The 23,293-nt window shown below is 38.9% G+C and overlaps 1 protein-coding gene across 3 annotated transcripts in view; it reads left to right on the top strand.

The window, feature by feature from the left end:
- The window catches only part of NEK7 (NIMA related kinase 7), a 164,480-nt gene that overhangs the window by 33,448 nt on the left and 107,739 nt on the right, over positions 1-23,293 (top strand). The window contains exon 2 of one of the 3 annotated variants that reach the window (XM_028120167.2): positions 4,808-4,875. The exons of the other annotated variants lie outside the window; for them this stretch is intronic. The gene's annotated coding sequence lies outside the window, so the exon portion shown is untranslated. The remainder of the gene's footprint in view (positions 1-4,807; positions 4,876-23,293) is intronic. 3 annotated transcript variants of the gene reach the window in all.

The raw sequence follows: 23,293 nt of genomic DNA, 5'->3' as shown, positions 1-23,293 counted from the left end.
CCAGGTTGGCCGATGTATCTTGAAGAGGGATTCTATGAGGTCGACCATAGTCTGTGGTTTCGCAGAGTAGGATGGGGTGTTATGTTTCCAGTTGAGGAGGTCGGTGGTGGAGAAGGGCTGATAATACATAATGGAACAGCTGGGTTGGACCGTCCCGTCTTTATCGTGCCTCTCGGGTTCCCGCGTCTCTCAGACCGGCATTTGGAGTGCACTTGCACCCGGCCTGGGGCGCACCCTGTCTGCTGGTCCTGGAGAAAGTGGATCTTTGGGCCTGGGGGCGCCGATGGATCTTCTGGGCCTGTGGGATGCCGGTGAAACCGATGGCAGCGGAGTGTCTGGAGCTGAAGGGCCAGGTGTAGACCGTCTTGGGGGTACTTAACGGTGGGGGCAGGATCGGTTCCTCCTTGGGATCTCCGGCTAGGATTTGTAGCGACTGGGGCTTTTGCTGCTTTTCTTTAGGCCGCTTGGATGAGGAGATTAAGACCCTGGCCTGTCCCTGCCTATTGCAAGTGAATCGCACCCAGGGGAGAAGGGTCTGAGCAATTCCTAGCCAGGAGTCAATGTACGGAAACTGGTCGGGGTGTCCTGTTTCTCCTGTTATGACTCGCCATACTCAACAAATCTTTGGGACATCCAGAGTCCCTTCTGAAGGCCACCCGACATCAAAGGTGGGCCATTCCAGTTCACAAAGGGTTCTCAACTTGCCGGGGTTCATCCTGACTCCATAGTCCCCCAAAAACCCCTTCTTGAAATTTTTGATCATGGTCTCTAGAACCGTATGTTTACTCTGCCCTGACCCCATGGTGATGTCCCTATGTGCGGTGGCACAGAGACAGACAAAAGGGGGGGTTGTCTCCTGAGGTGCAGAGGCCAATCAGATGCCCATCTGGCCATGTCCCGAAGGAGCTTAGGTGAGGTTTAGCCGTAGTGGTCTCAGCGTCGTGACTTACAATTGGAAGCTATTCTGATGCCACCATAGACTGTATGCTGTTCACCACGGAATCGCAGACGGGCCCACTCAGACTCTGTAGACTTCTGGGGACCTTAAGGGTGCCTGCCCGTGGAGTCACAGAATCAGTCCGCTTGAGCAAGCCAGGTCAGACTACACATTCACTCACACATTCACTCCAGAAGTTATTACATTCGCTCCCCTGGGAATCCCTACCTGTGAGACCTCTAAGAGGTCTCTGGGAGGTGATCAGGCTCCCCTTCCACCCCAATGGGTGGGCCTATCTGGGTCCTGGGGCCCCAGGCCTTACCGGAATCCGACACTGGGACCAGGTCCTCGCCTGCCAAGTCTCCTCGAGTCGGGCAGGAACAGTAGAGTGGGGCCTGCCTGAGGCGACCGGGGTGGAAGACTGCCGAAACAGGGCGCGCCTTCTCCGTTACGATCTCTCGTTGGGCACCGCCCCGCCGTTGCCCCCAAACCATGGCAACAATGGGCCAGCGCAGTTGGGTTTCCCGGTCAGGCAAGCAAATGTTACAGAACTTGGACTGGATCGCCTGATGGAAGAACCAAGTGGCACTCGGAGATCTTGGAGGATAGGAGGTTTATTTAACGCCGGCAGGCTCCGAGGAGAGTGATCTCCAAAGGTTTGGGACCCAAGCACAAACAAAGGGGGTAATTTATACACTTCTTCTGCATACTGGGCACTCTTGGCATGTGCGCGAAGCGGGGCAGGGAGAAGAACCCGGGTTGGTGCGCATGGGAAGCGGAGCAGAGAGAAGAACCTGGAAGAGCCCCGGGGCAGGGGCTGGGACTCCCTTGCTGGCTGGGTTGGCCATCTTAGGACACAGATTTCCCTTATCACTTGGATATTTATAGAGCTGTTGCATTATTGTTCTAGATCATTCAGAAATCTAGATGATTTGTGACTAATGGTGGACTTAAGAATTCTTAAATTTGGTTTGTGTTTAAAGTAGCTTTACCAACTTTAAAGCATGTATACACACGGCACAACACAACAATATGGCAACAGTGATAACAACAAGATGTCAGTGTCAATGAAATTAAAACACAAACTGAGTGGGTCTGAAGACAATATAAGAAAAAGGTGGTGTGGTATGTGAATTGGCAAAAATTGAAAAAGATATATTATATTAGGAGATTTGATCTATAATTATACTGACTTGCTTCCCATTGTGCATTTTGACTTAAAAATAAATTTACCAGGGCCTTCCTCCAAATGAGCTGTGATTGTTTTATTTTTATATATCCTAATTTTGTGGCCCTCTATGCATTAAATGTGTTAAGGTGACAGCTAAATTGCCTTCCTAACAACTAATTCTGGGTTTTTAGCATGTATGATTTTGGCTTTACCTTACTGATCAGGTTCTCCACAAAACTTGAACACTGTGGCTGATTTTTATGTTTCCTTTCTTGGAAAACATTTCTCTCCCCATCCCCCCAGGGTATGATGGATTTAGAAGCTACTTTTATTATTGTTTACTGTTTTGTAGAGTGACCTTTTGACATCTCCTGGAGTGGTGGGAATAAGTTTGATACTATAGATATAATAGGAGCATGCCTCAAAGAGATTTTTTCGTTTTTAAATGTGCCTTTTCTTTTTCTTAATGTGCCCAAACTGATTTAAACATTAAAGACTATTATTCTGAAATTTTTCTCACTAATCTAATGAGAGTGTTGTACTGAGTACAAAACATACCTGTGAGCAACACACGTGAAGTATAGGTTAATTTATGTATTTTTCTTGTATTCTTAAAAATTGAGACCAACGCATTCATGCTAACTCAAGTGTCACCCAGGGAAACGGCCTTAGAAAGCTGAAAGTTGTTGAATTTAGTAAGAAAACAGATACTTTCCTCATATAGTCTGAACTGCAATTGTTTTCTGCACATTGTATGATAGGTATTTAAGTCTTAACTACATATTGGTGAGGGAATAACAATGGATGAAAGGGGCCAGGGAAAGGAGAAAGGTAGTATTGTTATTTGTTTGAACAGAGTTTGCATAAGAAAATTATGTGTAAATATATAAAGCTGGATTTTGTTAAAAGAAGGACTTACTCAGTTTGGTGATTGGTTGCTGGTCGTCTTCCAGATGTAATTTTGATTTCAGTTTCCTGAGGCTGTACCAGTGGGTGCATACTGAAATATTGAAAGTGAAAATGAAAATCGATAGCATTTTCTTTTTAAAAACATGTACACAGTATCTTGGCCCTAGCAGATGACCTTATCTCAAAGGAGTGCAGTGCAGGAAAGAGATAATCTATGCTGCAAGATTAACTAGCTGGAAGATTTATGTTACTAGATCACCTTTCTAATGTTCATTGTATTTAAACTTGTTGGGTTGTGGATAAAGAAATTGAGATGGATGTACAGCTAGCTCCATGTTGAGCATATTGCATTACATTCAGCTGTTTTCCTGTCAGCCAGCTTGTCAACTTTGTATTAGCTGATGGTTCCAGTTGATAAGAGGAATAAATCATACAAACTACTTCCTTGGTTCAGATGTCACACATCATATTAAACCGTGCAAAATTGGAATAACTTTCACTTTTTTCTAGGAAATAAAAAACAAAACCAAGAACAATTGCTTCTGGATAATTAAATATTAAATGAGAGAGCTTTTCAGGTTTCTTAATTGTCCGAACTGAGTTATGTTCTGTGATATTAATCAGTTTTGAAGGCACATGGTGCTCTGCTTTAGATTTATCCCATATGCTATTGTTTGGTATTGGATTTATGTAACTGTTTTACTGCACAGTATTGAATTGGTGTCATTTGCACAGTTAGCAGTAAATAAAGATTAGCATTAAAAATTGCAAAAAAAATAAAAAAAGTTTGTGATAAGTGTGTTTAGAACAGTAAAATGATTAGTGGAAATTATTTTTACTTGTGAAAGGATAGAATTGAAATGATTTCCTTAGCTATTGACATACTATCTTTCTGCTTACTTAATTTTCTGTTTGGTAATGCATTCAGGTGATGTTAAGGCATTATCGATTGTGATGTTTGGTGAAATCAAAAATTAAATCCATCAAAGTAAATATGCTGACTTGTTGAACTTTCTCTTACTTTTAAGTTTCTTTTAATGGTTTGAAATGCTGGCCTACTGTGTATAGAACAAGTTGTTACTGTGTTGTTGTTTAGTATTGTTATTCCTGGCCATCCTGCAGGTTGGCAAGGAGTACCAAGAAAAGTAAATGACAAAGCAAGCAAGGAGGATGTCTTGCCGCAGCTCTGTAGGCCTGAAAGTAGACAGTGAGACTCAGAGATGAGAGCAAAACAGTTCATTGTAGCACAGCAAACAGTAGGAGCGTCGGCATAATCACGCTGATTCTCTTGTCCACAAGTCCCATGGAGTAGTAAGATGGGTCTGGATGGTTGCTGTGCTTTCATTGAGCTAGCTGGGTCAGAGTGTCAGAGCCCAGGGCTAAAGGTGCAACACCATTGGAAGAAAGTGGTAAGCAAGCCTGTCCCCCTAACTGGGGATCAGGTAGGGAGCAAGCAACCCCCTGCAGTCATGCTATGGTTGCCTGCCCTACATGACTAGCTACAGATATGGCCGAAGGACAGAGGATTGGTTGGTGTACTTGTAGTTTGGTGAATTTGGTAAGGAGGTTGTATAGGGTCTCTTAGGACCCATGATAGATAGCCTTTTCTAACAGTCTACCGTTTGGCCCTAAACATAGGCTGAAGTCAAATTTCACATGAGTATGCCACACCATCAGCAATTCAGATTAAATATCCTGAGACCAAATCCATTCACATGATCTCATGCAACACTTAATAAGGATGATTATCAGTTGGATGATGCCAACCTGCAGTTTTCATCTCCCATCAGGTACCACAGGATTCTGGATTCAGCCAATTGAATAAAGCCCCAGAGAGTACTGATAGGTCTTATTTCAGGTAATCATTTAAATTCCTTTCTTGTGGGATATGTGGATTGTTCTGCTGTCTAGTGGTATTAATTTATACATATTCTGCTCCGCCAGGGTATAGTTTAAGGCTAGAGTGTTACCCATTGTGGCTTGTGCAAGAAGAGTTTAAACTGACCTACTGATCTTCTAGAGCTTGCATAGTCTCATTGGCTAAAGCTAAGGATCAGTTCCTGACCATTTGCCATAGGGCATGAACTCTCCTGCCGGGGAACAGTACTTGTACTGCTTTATGGAACCAGAAGTTCTGTGTAACCCTAGTAGGATAGCCTAGTTGGGGCGCATGTTGTCTCTAGTCCCTGCAGTCCAGCTTACTGCCAGGCCTCCTTTTTGGTAGCTGGAGGCCAGAGGATGAGTAATTTTTCCTTTACTGACTCAGGGTAGCCCACATTGCTCCCAAGAATTTGCCTTGGAATTTGCAAGTCCCTGTGTCTTATCAGGATTAATGAACCACCCCTGGGCTTTCATGTGAGTCAGTTTTTGTTCTAAAGCCATTGCCACCTGCTCTTTATTTGAGCCTGTCAGCATGATACCACGAATGTAGTGGAACCAAGTCTTTCCTGAAGGGAAAGAGTTTCTTCCACACTGCATTGGTGGAAACAGCAAGGGAATTCAAGTACCCCTGAGGCTACATAGTAAAACTGTCTTGGGGAACCTGCAGGTGAAGGTAAACTGATACTGATCTTATAGTACCAAAGGGATTAGGAAAGAGGCACTGGCAGAGAGAGAGAGAGAGAGAGAGAGAGGCATTAACAGTGGCCAAGAAGGCATACTCAGTGTCCTCAGTTTGTGCAGTTGATTCAGTCACAGTCACAGTATTGGAAACAACCAGAGCAACAGGGGCACAACTGAACTCAGTTGCTGGCAATCCACTGTAGGCCTCCAGCTCCCATTAGTCTTTTTCACAAGGCCACACAAGGTGATTTTATTGAAATATCACATCTCTCAAAATTCTTACTGCCTTGAGGTTTTGAATCAAAATGGTGATTTCTTTTTTTTTTTTTCCTTCTGGAATTCCATATTGTTTTTGTTGTGTAACATGGAAGAGGACTGCCTGACTAGAGAATCTGTTATGCACTTGTCCTACGATCCCTTCCAACAAGCACATCTTCCATGCTGAGAAAAGCCCGCCTGGGTTTCATGCGCATTTACAGTACAACTACAGTACGCCAGACATCCATAGCAAGTGTGCATTCAGCAATGAGAGGAACAGCGGCAGCAGTACACAACAAGGATCCAAATGTCCCCACCTGCCTTGTTCCAGGAACTCCTACTTTTATTCTGTTTGCAATTTCAGCCAATTGAGTGTGTGGCTTCTGCCCTTCAAGAGAAGCTGACGAGATACCTACTTAAGCATCAGTATCCAAAAAAGCCAGAAAAACTTCTGTCTCCCACCCTGTCTTTTCTTCCCCTGCAGTCTTCCCTTGGGAATGGGTCCGTCTCTGGTCCCCCTTTTCTTCAGAGTCTGGTAAATCAGGGTGCAAGGGCACAAGGTTAGGTAGTGGAGGTACTGAAGGAGTAATGTGTTCTAAGGTTGCCACTTACCTTGGTAGTTTCCATGGAGAAATTTGGATCTGTAGAGGCATTTTTGGTTTCAACCAGACTGCTTTGGTTTAACCAGTTGTATGATTTGGGGCTCCCATAGTTCAGTTTCTGGACCAAATTTCTTTGGTGCTGATTCCATCCATTTCTTTTCAGGAGACTCCTGTTTTAATAGTTATATCCACATTGTCTTCTAGCTGGACCCTTTTGGAGGAGTTCCAAAAAATTATTGTCTATCTCATATCTCAGCATACTGCTTGCGCCAAGATATTTCAGGAAGAACCCAAACCACATAGAGAACGCATGAAGTAACAAGATCCCAAAGAAAATGACTAAGTAAGCAAGCAGGTTGGTTTGCCACAGCTTCATAGGTGTGAAAGTAGGCAGTGAGACTTAGCTATAAGAGCAAGACAGTTTTTAAAATACACAAACAGCTAGAGCATCCGTCCAGGTAATGCTGGTTTTCCTGCTCCCAAGTACCGTGGTGAGACGTGATGCACCTGGATGGTGGCTGTGCTTTCAGGGAGTTGAGTTGCAGATGAGAAACATAGGACTAAGGGCTCAGCACCTTTTGTAGCAAGTAGCAACCAAATGTGTCAATGGTCACCTAGGAAATGAGCAGTTATGCTGAAGTTACACTGTGGTTACCTTGGTCACTAGATACAGAAGGGGCTCAAGGTCAGCGCACCTTGTAGTTTGGTGTACTCAGTGAGACCATACAGGGACATGTGGGATCCATGACAGACTGGCTTTCTTGATGTTATTTTTTAGTTAATATCTAAAATATACAAATAGGTATTTTTCAAATAACACACATGTCATAGTACAGTAATCTCTTACATTTGAGCTCTGCTTTCAGAGCTATTAAAATATATTTATAATTTATGTTATCGAGTCATCTGTGAAGTAGGTCACGGAAGTGTCACCATCTCCATTTTGCACAAAGAAGAAACTGATGCTCACTGAGGTTCAGTGACATGTGGCAGGTTATATGTGTAAGTAGTGGAACCAGATCTTGGATCCATGTCTGTTGACTCTCATGTTTTCTTTTTACTACCCTGAACCAAGTTTACTTGAATGAGTAGAAAATAATCATTTGTAGATTATAAATAAGTTTTGTATGCCAGTGATATTTCAGTGAAATTATTACTCTCTTGAGTCTTTTCTCAAAGTCCTAAATTAACGATTTGCTTAGGAAATATATCAGTGTTAAAATTTAGTTTAAATGTGGCTTAACACATATTTTGAATTAAGATTTAACTGGTTCTAGTATTGCATTGGAAAAGAGAATGAAAAATGATAGACATTTAAACTTTTTGTTATTTTTGTTAGTTGTGATATAGTAAATCCCTGATTGTATGAACCAACATCTTATAATTTGATTAGTTATACATAAAGCACAATTGAGAGGAAAAGTAGATTATTGGCATCTCTCAAGTTGAAAGAACTAAGGATCATTCAAACTCTGAGAACTGAGGATCATTCTACTGCTGAGTAGAATATCATCATAGCAGTCAGGCTGATGTTAGGTCAGACTTTCCATTATTAATCCTTCTTTTGGTTTTTATAACTTTTGGTTGAAAATTCTTTCCAGGGAACAACTTGTATACAGATTTTCAGCCTGGGAGCAAATATCTCATGACCCACTTACAGACCTCTTTAAACATTCAGATTAATGTTAAGGGCTTTTAAGATGAAGGCTAATTTTATGTTTCAAAATATTTCAAAATATTTATTGTTTTAGAGTCAACAACTTCAAATTATTTTATCATTCCTTGTGAGGCTGCATTGTATTTTTAGAATTATACTCAGAATAGCTACTAAGCTCTGATGATAGGCCTTTAAAAATTATAAATTGAACAGCATTTAATTGATTTTAAGAAGCTGTCAGAATGAATAAAGAATTTGTATACTAACTGATTTAAAAGTTAAAACTTTAGGTTTCAATGATTTAAAAAAAGGGATCATTATTTTGTGTTTACTTAATTATTTGATTTGTATTGCTCTGCAAACAAATATTAATTCAAGAATACAATATTGTTTTAGGGTTCTCCAGAGAAACAGATACAATAGGATACACCTACACACATGCACATGTACTTCTCTCTCTGTATGTGGTAACCTCAACCTATGCAACTATCTGTATTTCTAGCTCTACACACACACACACACACACACACACACACACACACACACACACACACACACACACACGATTTATTGTAATGAATTGCTTCACATGATTATGGAGATTGGGAAGTTCTGAAATCTGCCATCTGTAGGCTGGAGGCCCAGGAAAGCTGGTGGTGTAGTTCTGGTCGGAGTCCTAGACCCTAGAACCAGAACCCATTTTGTATGTTCTAGTACAAGCTCTAGGGTCTGAGAACCAGGAGTGCCAATGGTATAACTTGTAGTGTAAGTCTGAAGGCTTGAGAACTAGTAGAGCCATGGTGTAAGCCCCAGTCCAGGGTTAGGAGAAAGCCAACGTTCCAGCTCAGTCATTAGGTAGAAGGGGTGAATTCTTCCTTGCTCAGCCTTTTTGTTTTATTCAGGTCCTCAAAGGATTGGCTGAGGCCCACCCACACTGGGGAGGACAGTCTACTTAATTCAAGTCTACCCATTCAAATCTTAATCTCATCCAGAAACACCCTCACAGACACACTCGGAAATAATGCTTAACACTGGTTACAGTATCTGGGCACCCCATGACCCATTCAACTTGATACATGAAATTAACCATTCCAAATACCATGAATAATTCTTTCCTATACTCTTAGTCATATTATTTCCAGAAGTGCTGATATTATACTTGAAACAAATGAAACAGATGAAATGTTCTGATGAAAATATTCCTTGAGCATTGTTTTTTTCCCCTGAAAATGTATAAAAAATACCCCAAATCCCTAATATCAGAATTGCCATCAGAATCCATTGTGAAAACCTGTAATTTAGTTCATTTTAGGGTAGTCATATGGAAACGTGTTGTCAGTTTTCAGTCTGTTGTAACAAATATAATAGACTCTTAGAGACTCCTCAAATTTCAGCATGCCTCCACCTTCCTAAATCTGTACCCTGTGGAGTTTTTATGCCATTAGTTTCCTTTAATGCTTTTAGATGGCTTAAGATTTAACAAAATTCATACTTAATTGAATGTGCTGTTTTATTAAATGCTAGAATTAAAACACAGTTTTTCTAAATGACTAATCATTATCATAATTATAAATTTAGAAATTTAGTCTTTTTCTTCCTGGAAATATTTTATTTTGTTCTTTAATTCCACCATATATTAGGAGGTTGGTCCAAGAAGAGAAGGATGATAATTTTTATTTTATTGGCAATAAGTGGCACTTACTAGAGTATTGACTTTTCTAAGTCCACAGAAGGATTTTGCTGTGTTTTCTATTAGGTAAATAGTAAAGGGGTAGTCGTAGATTTTATATAGTATTTTCTTTGGTGCATTAGCTGTTATTTTCTTTGATGTATCTCACAATATCACTTTTATATTTTTAAAGTGTTTGAAACACCAACAGAGATCAACATTCAAGTTCGCAAGTCACTTTTATTTTAACTTGGATTAGGAGCCCTCAAGCTGGGAACCTAACCCGTGAGGCAGTCCCAAGCTGTTACTCTCCTCTAGGGTTGGTGGGGTGGGTAGGGGCTGGCAAAAGCCAATGCTCTTTCCAACAGTTGCTGTTATAAACATTGTTGCCCTAAACATTCTTGTATATCTTTTGTGCACATGTGGGAGTTTCTTTGGAATACATCACCCAGAAGGGGAGCTGGGGTGGTCATGGGGACATTGCCCTCCACTTAACAGTATATGAGTTCCAGTTGCTCTGTAGCTTGGTTTTATTTTGCCAGAATGTAAAGTTTTTAGCCTGATGATGGATACAAAATGGTATTCTATTAATTTAACTTGCATATCCTTGATTTGTACTGAGATTGAATATTTTTTCAAATGCTCTTTGGAAAATTACCTTTCTGTGTCTTTTGCCAATCTTGAAAAAATTGGGTTATCTTTTGTTTATTGAATTCCTTACAAATCCTAGATGCTAATTCTAAGTTGGTTGTATATATTACGAGTCTTTTTTTTTTTTTTTTTCTGGTCTGTGACTTCTTTTTGCACTTTTTTGGTTGTCTTTCTTGATGAATAGACTGGATTTATCAGTGTCTAATGGTCATACCTTTTATCCTGAAGTATATTTCTTTCTACTTTGATGCCATGAAGACAATTGTCTATTTTCTTCAAAAAAATTTAAAGTTGTAATTTTGACATTTAGGTTTTTATTCCCCTGCAAGGTGATAATTCTTATGTATGTAGCATGTAAGTGTATTTTTTTCTTATTTACAGTAATTGATAACCATTTGCCTCCATACCACTTACTGAATGGTCTATATTTCTTTCACTTAAAGTGTAATAATGCCTGTTCCGTCAGACACAAAGTTTTCATACATGAGCAGTTCTGTTTCTGGGCTATTTTTCTGTTCTGTTGGTCTTGTTTTTTCCTGCTTCAGTGGTACTTTCAATGAGTCTTGATATCTGTTTGGAAAAAGGCCTTTTACCTTGGTGGTGTTTTTCAAAAATCTCTTGGCCATTTTTGGTTTCTTTTTCTTTCATATTTTAGAATTAGTTTTGTAGACATACAAACACACACATGTTTTTTAGGTAATTGTCCATTTCATCTAAGGCTTTTAGATTTATTGACATAAATAATTCTTCTTACTATTGTATTCTTCTCTCCTTCTCCCCACATTTCTTATTCTACTGGATTTGTAGTTATGCCCCCTGAGAGTCTTCTTATTTATCTTTGCATTCTTTTTTCTTGATCAATCTTGCCATAAGTTTGTCTTTCTTAATTTTTTTTTAAGAATCAGCTTTTAGTTTTGTGAGTTTTATAGTCTTTATTTTCCATTTATTTTTGCTCTTACTGTTATCACTTGGTAATTAATAATAATCATTTGTGATTGGATGTGGGGGAGACAGGGTTGAATGAAAGATACTCCAGGTTCCCTCATAGTGACCAGGTGGATGGTAGTGTTTACCAGTTGAAGTAGAAAATAGTTGGAGGCAGTTTGTGGGGGAAGATGTTTAGCTCACTTTTGGATATTGAGTTTGTGGTGTCTATAGGAAATCCAGGTGGAGCTGTTTATAGGAGAGGCTGGGCCTGAGATAGTGATTTGCTATTTGCTATTGGTAAAGATAGTCAGTGGAGAGTAGTGGGAAGAAGGAAAGACACAATGATTGGAGGTCAGTGGGAAGCCTCCTTGGCTCTGGTAATACCGTCACCATTCCTATTTCTATTCAACTTAAAGGCCTCTGTGCTTCCAGGAGCACTTGTGCATACATTTGCAGTAATTGACATGTTTGTATTTCTCACTAAACTGAAAGGACAGGGCCTCTTGATCTCCTCATAGGACCTAGTGCAGTCAAAGCATTGGATATGTATTTGTGGAATCAACCCTATTGACTGTCCTTGGGTTTGGTCGTGTATATATGATTTAACAGGAATGTGTTATGGATGCTTATTCTAGAGGATTCGAGACAATTACTAATTTTAACCACTAAAAATATTTCCCTTATTGTTGTAAACTGAAAGAGGGCAAGAATTGTCTTTTTAAAATCAAATTTTAATTTGATTTTTAAATTTAACCTGAATATGAATGTTTTTTATTTGAAGAAGACATTTATTAATCTACCATATTTAAGGAGGAAAAGTAATTTTTCAGTTACCAGAGATACTTCTTTTAATGAAAAGGTATCTACTGATGTACCTTCTGTTACTGCTTGTTTCCAGAAGGATTTATCTTCTCAGATTTAGGTCTTAATATGAAGATTAAAAGTTAATAACTTGCCAATTAAAATTACTCCAGACTCTTATGCACCCCCATATTCTAGGAAAATTGGAAGAAGTTTAATATTATTAATTCTAAAGCTTAATGCTTCTGAAACAGCTCAAGGGCATTATTGTTCACAAGATAGTGTGTGAAAAGCTATCCTTAAAAGTCAGGAAAGGGTCATATAAGTTTATTCAGTGCAACAATCAAGTAAGAAAAATGACAAGAGAACAGAATGCTTGGATGATTTATCTTCTTGATTTTTTACAAATTATAGCTATCTTTGAAACAAGCATTTATATGTATTTACAGTTTGGAATAAGCTTTCCTAGAAAAATTATCCAGTTTTATGCTTTGGAGACAGACCTAGTTTTGAATCTCTGTTACTTACTCACTAGCTGTGTGACAAATCTCTTAGGAATCCATTTAGCTTCAAGTAACAACAATGGCACACACACAAAAAAGGGGCTTATTTTTCTTAGATAATGAGAAATCTGGAAGTGTAGATGGCTGCTCGCTTTGGTGTAATGTCCATCGAGGTCAGGGCTGGTATCTCTCTGATTCTTTGTCTTTCTCATGGAACAACATGGCTGCTTCAGTGTGAGGCATCACATCCACATTGCAGGCAGGGAGAAAGGGGGAAGGACAGAAACAGCACTCATGTATCTCTATATCTGTATAGTAAGGCAGATACCATATTAATTAAAACTATTCTTTTAGAAATGTTAATTGTCAGGAAAACAACCTTCAATTACACATTAAGTGACAAAATATGACATAATCAAATTGTGAAAATTTCTATTTATGCTTGTATGATAAATTGATACACTTAATCACTGCATACATTGAAAACAAAAGTAGATATCATTTGTAGTTACTAAATGTCAAGTGCTGGACTCAGTGCCTTAAATGCATTATTCATGTATTCTCATAATGATCTTCATTTATTAATTCTGAATAAATACATTTATAAGATATTGTTCTAGATGTGAAAAATTTAATAATACATGAAAAATCCAAGTCCCACCTAGTGGGTGCTACTGTTATCCCCAAGAGGACACTGAGGCTTATTCAGGTTAGCTGTGGCACCCATGGTCACTGAGGCAGACACCATAGACTGACCAACCACACATCCATTCCCAGCCTCTCCCTTGCATACTTCTGCCACAGATGCTAAAAAGCAAATTAGTCATCTCCCAGCCTATATTTCAGCTAAGATTGATCATGTGACCTAGTTTTCCAAACATAAGCAAAATTTCTTGTCAACCCCCCCCCCCCCCCGAAATATCAGCAAAAGACTCTTGTTCCAGAGCTGGGAAGGAAACAGGACTGGGCAGAAGGAGCTGAATTGCAGTGGGGTTTGCAACAAAGGCTTCAGCCAGTCCCATGGGACCATTCAGGAGCTAGCATAGCCTTTCAGGATAGTCTCAGATTGATGCAAGGGGTCTGGATCTTTGTACCCTCACAGTGACCAGTCATTGGATGTAGCTGCCTAGAGAGGGACTCAGCTGTGAGCCCCGAGCAGCCATTACTCCCTGCAGCTTGGAGAAGGAGTGCCTCAGTCCTCAAAAGCTCTCTGGAGGGCACACCACAGCATCCACTGCAGATGCTGGATATCGATTTTTCAGACTTTGTTCTTTTCCAGTGCATTCACTTAATGCTATTAATTAGTTATTGGGCAGTTTAACTCTTTCCAACATATGCTATTTAGTTTTTTGGTCTGCTTTTCTGTTTGTTGCTTGGAGAGATATTTTAAAACCTGTAACTCTTGATTGTAGAATTGTCTTTTTTCCTTTTAGTTCTATCAGTTTCTGCTTTATAGTTTTAGGCAGTGTTATTCAAATGTAGAATTGTGTCTTATTGTCTTATTGTATCTTTTATTTTTATGAAATATTCCTTATTTTTAACAATGCCTTTTGTCTTAACAACTACTTTGTCTAATATGAAGTTAGTTACACTAGCTTTCTTTGGGCCAGTGTTCACATAGTATTTCTTTTACATTCTTTTAAAATATCTTCCTGTGTTCCACCATGTAAGACTTATCTTAGAAGCATTTAGAATTTTAAAAAATATGATCATTTTTGTCTTATACTTGGAGCTTATAGTTTACTTACATTTAATGTCATTACTGGTAGATTTGGACTTAAGCCTATTATTTATTTTCTGCTCTTCCAGTTCTTTGTTCCTATTTTGCCCTCCCGTTTTGCTTTCCTTTTTTAACTGTTCTGATTTTGTCGTTGTTATTCTACCCCCTGCCCTGTTACCTTGCTAGTTATATATTCTTTCACTATTCTATTAGTGAACACCCTGGAGATTGCTACTCATCTTTGATCTGTTTGAGCCAGTGTTAAATCAGGACTTTTGTTTGTTTCTGTCGTGGATAGTACATTTGTCTCTTTTTATAAATTTCTGTTTTTGGATGAAATTCTCCTTATTTCCAGCTAATCTATAGAACATATTAATCAAAATTATTTTAAAGTTTGTCTCTGATGGTTCTAAAATCTGGTTCACTTTGTAGACTGTTTCTGTTGTCTGTGTCCCACCCCACCCTTTTTTTAGGTTCTATGTATGATTTCTTGGCTAGCCTGGTGATTTTTTTTTAATTGCATATCAGGTGTGTATGAAAACTTGTAGAGACTCTGAATGGTGTCACCATCTCCAGAGAGGATTCAGTTTTTTTCCTGGTGGGCATACTGCCTTTTATCTTAATCAAGGGGAAGCTGGTCTATCTTAAGGGGTCCTGGCTGAATGTCTAGGGTGTTTACCCAGACCTCTGCTCCTTCGTGCTTTCTGTTCCCACTTTTGCCTTCCCAGCACCATAAGACTGCCAAAATCTCTGCTTTGCTTTTTATCTTATCAACTGCTTTCTCTTTGGTTTCTTGAATTATTTGTGATAATAGACTAACTGGGTGCCTTCCCCCGATTTTGTACTTAATCATATTGGGTTGTTGGGATCCATAGAATTTTTGATAGTGATGCTTGTGGTATGTGATGTGTGGGGTATGTTCCATATATAATTTTATTAATTTGTGGATTTTTTAGTGGGAGAGGTTTATATTTGTGTGCATTGTGGTAAGGAGGGAATAACAGAAGTGTAAATTAATGAGCCCCACTGGAAATCATTCCATGGGGCATATCTAAATTTATGAAGTATTTAGGATAACCACAAAATATTTTAGTCTTACATCAGTATGAATTTAATAGGTCTGTCTTTTGTTTTATAGCGACTCATTTTATTAATTCCATTTGAAAAACCAGGAGTTTATGTTGGAAATGGGCAAGCCCTAAGCTCAGTACAGAGGGTTTCAGATAACAAGGGTCCATACAGTATTTCTGAGGCCCCAGATTTTCACTGGGCCAAAATGTAACAAACGTTACTTCAGAATAAAGGTTGACAAACTGTGGCCTATGGGCCAAATGTGGCCACTACCTTTTTTTGTAAATAGAGTTGTATTGAAACACAGCCACTCCTCTTCCTTTGTATATTCTCTGTGGTTGCTTTACCGTTATGGAGTTGAGTGAGTGCAGCAGAGATTCTGTGGCCTGTGAAGCCTAAGATGTTTACCATCTGGCCCTTTATACAAAAAGTTTGTTGATCTCTGTTTTAGATGATCAAACTTAAGAGATTCATTCTTTTTATAGAATCCATCATTAATATTCTAAGGAATCGCCTATAGCTTAAAAATGCATTTTTTTTCTCTGTCTTCTCTCTTGTTGTCCTCACTTGATTTTTAAAATTGCTTTTCTGCTCCCATTTCTTCTCTCTCTGGAAACTCACTCTGTTGATGGTCTGTCGGGAGAATGCAGGTGACACTGAGAGACATTCAGGGTTTCTGCACTGGAGATGTGTTAAGTGTCGAGGAAGCAGTAAGGGGTGGGAGGTGTGCCTTGTCACACAGTGAGCATTAACAAGAAACACTTGAAAAGTCACATTTAAGCTTTATTTCAAAATAGGTCATATATTGCAACTGGTTTGAGACAAAGCCATCAGAATTGGGGAGCCCTTTGTTCAACAAAAGGCTTTTTATAAACTCTGTGGCAATCACAACACAGTAGTTTGGATCTAGCACCAAGCTAAAATTTCATGTCTGAGGACAGTTTATTACAATCGTTCATCTTAGGGCATCCAATCTGCTGACTCTTTTTGGCCGTACCTAAAAAGTCAGAGGTACTTCAGCCACGTATCTTTCCAAACCAGAAATAACTCAGACGTGGCCTCAGCAGCACTAGGGTTCCACATTAGTTACACTGGTTGAGGATTTCAGTGCTCACAGGCATCAGTCATCATATTAGAGTTTTAGTGCCATTGTAGGTGTTGTCAGGAATATGAAAAAAATGTGACCCAGTCTTTGTTCACAAGGGTGACTGGAGAGGGATGGCCTGGCTCTCTCCTCGCTTCACTCTCTTCTCTTTAGCAATCCCCTGTCAATCATTGACTCATTCGCCCCAGCCCTCAGTGTGGAAACTTACTACTCTGGAAGGTGTTATTTTTGGGTTGGAGGCAGATGACTGTAGCACCTCTGTAGTGCTGTGCGCACAGCCTCAGAGGCAGGCGGTGCTCAGCTCCCGTGTTCTTCCTTCCATGCACTGCATGGGCTCCCCAGGAGTCCCTGCAATGGCAGGGTTCCTGCCATGCCCTCCGAGCTCCCCCTCATCCAAACAGACTCTCGGGTCAAGGATGAGGAGGCTCAAGAAAAAAAATAGAGACAGAAATTTGTTGGTAAAAAAGCCTTCTCGATACTTCTTTTTCTTAAGCTAGAACTGACAAATTGGAATTACAAGTGCTTTTAAAATAAAATACTTAAGATGAAATTTTCAAACTCTCACATGGCATTTGTAACCCTTTTCCCCCTCCTGCCAGTAATTTCTGAAGTCTGTTAATCTTTGCAATTAAAATTATTATATAAAATTGAAGGGGATTGAAATAGATGATGTATCACATCCCTTTAGATTCTGTAATGCTGAGATTCGGGTTAGAGTGTCCATTATTACAGGTCTTGTTCACTTAGGGCTGTGCCTCATGAGCCTGGCGCTTGAAACCCTCTTCCTGGGGCATCAGTTACACTTGCAGATTTTTTGGGGGAAAATGTTTTATATAATGAAGAGGGGAATGAAAACTGTTCCTCATCTTTTAAAAAGAGAAAGTAGACTCTGAATGGATTTCTCCTTTACGTGGACTTCTAGCCACATTCCCAACTTCCAGGAGTAGGCTTTCTCCTCAAGCTCATGGAAAAGTTTGAGAAGCAGTGTTTTAGACAAACACTTAAGAACTCTGTTTCTTTAACACCCAAGAGAAGCAGGGATTTCTGTCTGTGGGACATTGCTAACTCTACAAAAGAAGGGAACATGATCCTGTTGTTGACTCAGTCATTTTACTGGATTTTGGAGGGCAAAACCCGTTTTTAAAGAGGGGATTGAAAGGGGTAGGTAAGTAACATTATGTATATGAAAACACTTCCTAGTCAGTAAAATACTATGGCAAGAACAGTAGTGGCAGAAATAATAGAAGAATGCCTAAAGCAGGGGCTGCTAATAACAAGAGCTCAGAAAAAGAGGCATTAGTGTAATCCGTGGGTCGGAAAGTGACAGAGGTTGAATTTGTTTTTGCGTAGATCCTTTTCAGAAGAGTAGTAGTCTTTATATTTTGATGATACAATAGAGAACTCTAGAGATGAGAGCATGTCTTAATATTTATTTTTTGCTGTGCTGTAATGTACTTAGGCACATATCTCTCAAACTGGCAAATATTAAGATGCTTAATTTTTTTTTAAGTTCAATAGCTTAGACCTATATCTTTATTATTTTAAAAATAAGCTCATTTATAGATATTGTCTGAAATAACTGTTCCAATATTCTAATTTGGGGAGTAAATCAGTTTATATATGAATTGGAAACTAGTGGAGGACTTCAGATCAGTTTTAAAAAAAGGAGGAGGAGATATTCATAAGAGACTTCTGTATGTGCCTGAGGTGTTTGTGTTCTGCCTCAGTTTTCCTTTTTTAAAAATACGTAACAAATAAGAAGGACAGTATTGACAACAGCAGGAACCCATTGGGATCATCCAGAACTCCTGCTGCTGCTGCTGTTCCCCTTTTCTCCTCCTTCCACTAAGTTACCAGTCAGTGTCCTTCAATAAAAACACTGTTGCTTGTTTCTGTTTGGATCCCGTTTAGACTCAGAAAGAAGTTGAGCATGAGCTGCTTCCTTCATGTGCTTTGCCTGAGTCTCAAACAGCCTTATCAGCAGGGCCAGTGCAGGGGGGCGGTTTGGCAGCCATCACTCATCATTTTCAGCCACAGTGACACTGCTGGACACAAAGAGCTAAATTGCATATTGACTGAACCCACTACCTGTTACATTCAAATACTGTGTAGTTCTCAAATCTAGTTGTGCATCACCATTATCTGCCATTTTATTTATTTGGTTTTTAACGGAGAAGTATAAGTTTCACTCAAGACCTGTCCATTCAGAATCAGAGGATGGGATTGGGTGGGTGGGGGGGGCAAGCAGCCAAATAAAACAACCATAAACCTCCACACATGATCCTGATGGCCAACCAGCGTTGGCTGGTTCGTAGCATGTACTCAAGATTAATTTTATTCAAAATCATATATTAGAAAATAATATTTAGGTTTAAATAATTATTTACTATGGGAAAAATATATTAATGCATAATTAAGAAATAAAGGAAAAGTATTTACTCAGCCTCCCCTGCACATTTTGTTTTTGGCTTGCTCCTATATATCCTTAGGTACGGTCTCTATTTAATAGTGGTATATGGAGTCTATTTCTTATTAGGTGTGCTGAAGTAGAGAAACAGTAAGAACAAGTAAAAAGATAAGTAAAAAGGTGGCTTACTATTATATAGTATTTCTTTTTCTTAAAGAGACATTTATTTATTTTTTTAATGTTAAGAATGTGAAACACTGAAGTTTCAAGGAGGAAGAAAGTACCACTTCTCTTCCGTATTATTTTATAATGAGTTTAGGGGAAAGGAGGTGGGTGTGGAGAGAGTAAAATTTTGAGGCCCTAGTAAGTGCCATGTATTACTGTTTTACAAGTATAGCATTTTGGGTTTGCTAAAGCAAACCAAAAAATTACCTGTGTATTTTTTTTTATTATGTTAATCACCATACATTACATCATTAGTTTTTGATGTAGTGTTCCATGATTCATTGTTTGCATATAACACCCAGTGCTCCACGCAGAACGTGCCCTCTTTAATACCCATCACCAGGCTAACCCATCCCCCGCCCCTAGAATCCTCAGTTCGTTTTTCAGAGTCCATAGTCTCTCATGGTTCATCTCCCCCTCCGATTTCCACCCCCTTCATTCTTCCCCTCTTGCTATCTTCTTCTTCTTTTTTTTTTTTTAAACATATAATGTATTATTTGCTTCAGAGGTACAGATCTGTGATTCAACAGTCTTGCACACTTCACAGTGCTCATCATAGCACATACCCTCCCGAATGTCTATCACCCAGCCACCCCATCCCTCCCACCCCCCCACCACTCCAGCAACCCTCAGTTTGTTTCCTGAGATTAAGAATTCCTCATATTAGTGAGGTCATATGATACATGTCTTTCTCTGATTGACTTATTTCGCTCAGCATAAAACCCTCCAGTTCCACCCACATCATTGCAAATGGCAAGATTTCATTCCTTTTGATGGCTGCATAATATTCCATTGTATCTATATACCACATCTTTATCCATTCATCTGTCGATGGACATCTTGGCTCTTTCCACAGTTTGGCTGTTGTGGACATTGCTGCTATAAACATCGGGGTGCACATACCCCTTTGAATCCCTACATTTATATCTTTGCGGTAAATACCCAGTAGTGCAATTGCTGGATCGTATTTACCTGTGTATTTTTAAAGACATCCCCTTTTTGGCATTTTTGAGTTCTAATAATGTGATCCACTAGCTTTTGCAGTTTAGGTAAAAAGTGTAACTTTAATCTTAGAATTAAATCTCAGAATTAAAGAATGCAGAATCAAAATATTAGGTAATAGTTTAATTAAAGAATTAAATTCATTGGGAAGTGAGTTACAGTAAAGCCACCACACTGATTTCAGTAAGTCAGTGGATATGGGAAGCGATTAGTTGACTGATGTGTGCTCATTTAGTTTTTGAGTTGGTGGTCCCTTGATGAATCTGAGGATTCTGTTTTATGTGGTACAAAGCTTCATATCTGAGACTTTTAACACATCAATGTGTTATATTAAGGAGGAAGATAAAATTGAACCAGCAGGTGTCAGCAGGAACCATAATAAAAACATTAGTCCTGCTTATCTCAACCTTTATTTTGTTACTTCAGGGATGCTTCAATGTCAGTCAACTTTCAAATGATATTTCATTGGATACTTATTTGCATTTTAATGTAGAATCCTTCTTTCAGCTCTTTTAGGGAACATGCCTAAAGTATAGCAACAGCTCCAAAAAGATTTAGTTCGAAGAAAAAGATGTTTGCCAAGTGCTATGAACTTTTCCTCATTTCAGTGTCTTGAAAAAACATTACACACAAATTATCCCAAATCAAAAAAGCTTATATTTTAACAGTTTACAGATTTCTCTGGTTATCTGCATTCTACTTTTTTCAATATTCCATTCCTACTGACCAGTTAACCATATGCATTTTATAGGAGTAGGAGTAGGAATCCATAAACAGCTGTCCTCATAATGGCCTTAATTTTGCAATGAAAATACAGCATTTTTATTCTTCCAGCATATAATTACCTATTTTATTTTAGACCTATTCTAATTATTGAGTAGTCGGGGAAGTAATGTCTATTTTTTCACAAAATTGAAAGATTTATTCACTTCTTGGTTTACTATAATTTTTATTAGAAATCCTATCTCTTATTTCCTTCCTCTTCACTTGATAACTTGACAAAAATACAAATCCAGTAGACAAATACAGTATCTAGTATTTTGTGATAATCTTACTAGAGTAATAAACAATGAAAGAATTAGTAAGGAGAACATCACTGAGACCACAAGGAGGGTATGTGAGATGCAAGATGATCTGAGGTGCTGTCATTTTCCTATTCCTTGTCCTACCAAATAGACCTATTTCACATGCATACCTAATTTACTGAAATCTAATATTATCCAGCAATCCCATTCCTAGATACTCACCCATGTGAAATGGAAACTTATGTGTGAACCTGTATGCAAATGTTTATAGTGACTTTATTTGTAAATGTTCAAAACTAGAAACAACACAGATGTACTTCACCTGGAGAGTGAATCAGTAGACTGTGGTACATCCATGCAGTGGAGTAGTACTCAGCAATATAAACAGACAAGCTGCATGCAGCAACATAGATGGGTCTCAAGTACATCATGCTAAGTGAGAGAAGCCAGACTCAAAAGGCTGTATTCTATATGGCTCTCATTTATATGCTATCCTAGAAAAGGAAGAACTGTAGGGATAGAATACAGATCAGTAGTTGCAGGAATTGGAGGAGGATTGGACTATAAAGGGACACAAGGGAATTATATGGGCTGATGGAACTGTTCTAATTTTGCATCTGGTGGTAGTTACATGACTACCATTGTCAAAACTTAGAGACATTGCACATGAAAAGTGGCAGTTTTACTGTATATAAATTATACCACAAAAAAGAAGTGCCAAAATAATATTTAAAGAGATCTGTAAACTAGAAAAATAAATTAAGGGTAAGGATAAATGCTAATTTGTACTTTTCCTTGTCCCAGACTTTTTTTTTTTTTTTTTTTAAGAGCGGGAGAGAGGGAGGAGGGGGACAGAGAGACAGGGAGAGAGAGAATCTTAAGGAGGTTCTGTGTCCACCATGGAGCTCAGTGCGGGGCTCGATCTCACAACCGTGAGCTCATGACCTGAGCCAAAATCGAGAGTCAGACATACTTAACTGACTGAGCCACCCAGTCGCCCAGTCCCAGACATTCTAATAGGAACCTTAGAACACTTTTAACTCCATGTAGCCCTTCTATTTATATATCAGTTTTAAAGTTTTCACTTCCAGATTTAACTCTATAGTCGCTTTCATCTGTTGTTTCATGCAGATAATATTTAAATTTGCGGGGCGCCTGGGTGGCTCAGTCGGTTAAGCGACTGCCTTCGGCTCAGGTCATGATCCTGGAGTCCCAGGATCGAGTCCCGCATCGGGCTCCCCGCTCAGCGGGGAATCTGCTTCTCCCTCTGAACCTCCCCCCTCTCATGTGCTCTCTCTCTCTTTCATTCTCTCTCAAATAAATAAATAAAATCTTTAAAAAAAATATTTAAATTTGCCCTGTTGCCTTCATCTTTTATTCTTCAGCCTTTTATCTGAGATCATTTTCATTCTGACTCGTTTCTGCTGATTTTTATTCATGTGGTCTTGTTTGCTTGAGCACCTGGTTATTTTTTTGTTATGTGTTGCATATTAATATGTGCAGAATTGTTTGTAGAAATAATTTGAAGGCTAAGATACTTTCTTTCTCCAGAATGTATTTTTATTTGTTTCTGCAAGATGCCTAGGGGTACTGACTCTCAGAGATCACTTCAGTTTCAGGATTTCAGATGATTTAATGCTGAGGTTTGTGTACTAGGGTTAAGGCTTTCAAGGTCCCAACCCAAATGTGGTGAACACCTCCCTTTGTGGAGCCATGGACTACAATTTCTGTTTCTCAGCCAAGAGGCTGAAGAAATACAGTACAGGATCTCAGCATCATAAGCACCCCTTCACAATCAGTATAACACTTAGGTGGAAAAAAAACACTTAAATGTTGTACTCACTTCTGGTTTTCTTCATCCCTCAGATACTGGTCTTTTAATTCTTTACTTCTTCCATAGCTTTATGATGTATTAAAGAAGATTAAAAAACATTTATTTTGTGTAACTAATTGTTTTCAGAGGGAAGTTTAGTCTGGATTATCATTTTGCCTTTATGAAAGCAAAGATTGCCCATATCCTTTCTCATACCCATATGGGTATACAAACATGCTTTTCTATTTATTTGTTTGTTTGTTTATTTTAAAGAATAT

The sequence above is a fragment of the Eumetopias jubatus genome, unplaced genomic scaffold (assembly GCF_037043125.1).
Source record: "Eumetopias jubatus isolate StellerSeaLion01/CBP00866 unplaced genomic scaffold, mEumJub1_p1.0 scaffold_12, whole genome shotgun sequence".
Lineage (NCBI taxonomy): Eukaryota > Metazoa > Chordata > Mammalia > Carnivora > Otariidae > Eumetopias > Eumetopias jubatus.
Note: the sequence above shows the minus strand (reverse complement) of the source record. Positions and strands in the feature narration are given on the sequence as shown.